Raw genomic sequence first — 3,410 nt, forward strand, 5'->3', positions numbered from 1 at the left:
ACACACATTTTTTGCCCTTCAGTATCAGTATAGTTAAAATAGCTGTGATTATTCACGCTGACTTCAGTTGCAGTTTATTTTATTAATTTTAATCCACTTTCTTCACTTTGTTTTATTTTTTACTTTCAGTTGTTACATTGGTAAATAACAACTGATGTTTATTTTATTACATCAGTTACAATATAATGATATTAACATAATTTTATATTAATGGATACAGAGATTGGTCGCATGTCTTAAGGTCAATACTGATGTTTCAAAAATAATATTTTACTAATCAGCATAAACCTCAAAGTCATCCATCTGATAATAATAATAATAATAATAATAATAATAATAGTAGTAATAATGATTATGATAATGATAAACAGTGTTAAATTAAACATTTATCGGTTCATGAAAATCAGTATTTCCTGCTGAGCTGGAACGCTTGTTGGATTGATGTAATTGATGTAATTGATGTAATTGATGTAATTGATGTAATTGATGTAATTGAATTCATTGAATTCATTGAAATGAATTCTGACTCGTTCCTCTTCAGTGAATCTTTGCTGCGTTTCTTTTTCCTCTTTGACAAATAAAAAAATGAACATGTGAATTTGGGCTGTAAAAACTTTTCTGACATTTTTGATTACCAAATAATTTATCATTAATTAATCATCAACCAAGCAGCTGATCCAGAAGAATAATGATCAGATGATGAGATGATTAAAAATCCTTGTTAAAGGTGAAGAAAGAGTGAAGCTGCAGTTAAACAGCTGTTAGCGTCTGAGGCTGATCTGACAGCAGCAGGTGTGACTGTGAGAACATTAGTACTGCAGTAGTACTGCAGTACTACTGCAGTACTACTGCAGTACTCTGCCTTCTACTTCTCCTCCACTATATTTATCTGACAGCTGGAGTCACTGTTTTGCTGTCGGAAAAAAACCTTTCTCTAAAACATCAACTTTTACTTTGAAAATCTGACTGGTTTCCTGTCAGATAAAGATAAGAATAATAAGATAAATAATGAACTTTCAGGTTGTTTATGTGGCGTCTTTAATGCAACTGTAACTGATCTGAGAGCAGGGAAATACAAGGTTTCCCCCCTGACTGTAACAGCAGTAAAATGAAGCAGATAGGAGGTTTTCCTCTGGCAGTCATTGACAGATTAACACCGTCATTACTACTTATGAATTTATTATGGATATAAATACAAAATGACTTTAACCTGTTTCAGTTAGTCACCTTTTATTTTCATTTTTAATTGGATCAGTTTAAATGTATTTCATTGTCTCTGTGAAGCTCGTTTGCTCTTTATTTTTAAAAGCTGATCTATAAATAACTGGAAACATGAAACTGACTGAGTGAGAGACAACACAATATTCAACAGTGTGGCCAGGAAATGGCTCAAAATGCAAAAAGATTAAAATATAAATAAACTTTCATACCAACACTTTCATATTTGGTCCAAATCATAACGAACAAACAAAAAAACAGGATTGACAAAAATATATCATAACCAGTGACCAACAGAAAACATTATACATCATATATTCTATATTTAAAAATGATATGTTCTGATACTGTCTCAGTCTGGAAGGCAAAGTCCATAAAAAAGCAACAAATAAATCAAATAAAGACTGAAAGACACTTGAGGAAAAAAGATGAATCTCTCTGTGGTGTTTCTAATACTGAAATGTGTTTCATACATAACAAAATAAACATGACGATGTATCAAAACTGACATAGAAGCAGCGATCAGCAGAAAACAACCGTCAGTTTTATTTTTACAGAAATGATTCACTATATTTACTGTAAAGTGGATCATATGACACAAGCTATTCTTAAACACAGGGAAAAGAAACGCTGAGAAAAGTGAAGATTTAAAAAGAGTTTGACGACGTTAAACATGAATCCTAAAGAACTGGATTTCCCTTCATTTCTTTCTTCAGTCTGGTCCAACATGAACTTTGTCTTGATTTTTTTGATAAAGAAGATGCAACAAAATTTTTCTATGAATAAATTGAAATCTAAATAGAAGTAAAAATATCAGACCACATGACAAAATAAATAATTGACAATATATTTTAAATTGATGTGAAAAGCAGCGACAGGCCGGGAAATTAGAACAAGTGAAGCCTGTTTTAATTTCACAGCCCAGAATGAAAATCAATGATCAATAACAAGTGATTTATCTGGTTCCTGCTTTTTGAATGTGACATTAAACACCTCGTCAGGACAGCTGTTTTTTTTGCACTGCTGTCAGCTGATTTGAGGTGAAGGTGTTGAGTTTCTCAGATTCTCTCTGCCGTCGAGCAGCTGATCAACACTCATGTGATCACAGTCTTTTCAATCAGTAATCAATACACAACCTTCAATCCAAAAAACTGGAAAGTTTGAACAAACCAGTTTAACTCAGCTGATATTTACGGACTGGAATCTGAGCGACAGATATGGCAGTGGCCAAAAATACACAGCACCCCCCCCCCGACCCCCCCTCTGACCCCATGCAGTTTGATTGACAGCCACCATGTGGCACATAGCTGGAGGTGCAAGTGATAGCCCTGCTGCTGATTCCCTTAAAAAGCCATCAGCCCCCAGCTGACAGTCCACTCTCATGCTATCAGCGGCTATTCTTGGCTTTTCTCAGATCACTGCTCAGTTCGCTGCACGCGGCCCCGTCCAACTTCACACAGAAACACGTCAAAGTGACACAAAAACACCAAAAGGCAAAGAGAGCTCAACAAAACCACGACCTCGAACCCCGGTCTGAGCCCGCTCCCCATAAACCACATGAGTCAGTACAGACAGGGGGACGCTGCGGGACGTACGGGGACACGGGGACGTTACTCACTTGTTTCCACAAGGCTGCCTGCGACTGATGGGACGGAGCCCAGCTGACTCTGACAAGCAACAGTCTCCTTATCCAGAAAGGTTTTTCCAGAAAAATCCAAGATGAGAACGGTCGAGCCTTGAAATATCCCCCCACCCCGAACAAAAAACAAAACTACACAGTGAGAAGCCGTGTAGTTTTGCTTTCCCTCCTCGCAATCCCTCCACCCGAGGCGAGGCTGGGAATGCTCCAACTGCTCAGGAGGGCCCAGATGGTGGTTTAGGTTTTTATACCAGGGGGGACCACCTGCATCATCACCCCCCCGACGCTCCCCATTGGCTGGTCGGGACCCTCAGGGGGCATGATGGGACATGGCAGCCATTTATGCAACCTCCACCCTGTCAGTCAACCCCGTCAGTGTTGATCGGTCTTTGATAGTGATCAATGTGATGTTTGATGGCAGCTCTGTAAAACTCAGTTCTGAGTCTTTGCTGCTTCCATGAGTGAAGCGCTGCAGTTTGTCTGAGCTGGACAGACCACAGTCCCCAACTCATTAAATAACTGCTGACCAAAAGGAGGCAGAGGCTGTCCCTGT

At 38.4% G+C, this 3,410-nt stretch overlaps 1 protein-coding gene across 1 annotated transcript in view; it reads right to left on the reverse strand.

Moving 5' to 3' along the window:
• The window catches only part of LOC111655510 (titin-like), a 174,811-nt gene extending 171,761 nt beyond the window's left edge, over positions 1-3,050 (reverse strand). The window contains 1 exon segment of the mRNA XM_087174153.1: positions 2,837-3,050. The gene's annotated coding sequence lies outside the window, so the exon portion shown is untranslated.
• Positions 3,051-3,410: the final 360 nt, after the last annotated feature.

The sequence above is a fragment of the Seriola lalandi genome, unplaced genomic scaffold, assembly GCF_002814215.2.
Source record: "Seriola lalandi dorsalis isolate HSWRI2012SDOR001 ecotype SW California unplaced genomic scaffold, Sedor1 jcf7180002054321, whole genome shotgun sequence".
Taxonomy (NCBI): domain Eukaryota; kingdom Metazoa; phylum Chordata; class Actinopteri; order Carangiformes; family Carangidae; genus Seriola; species Seriola lalandi.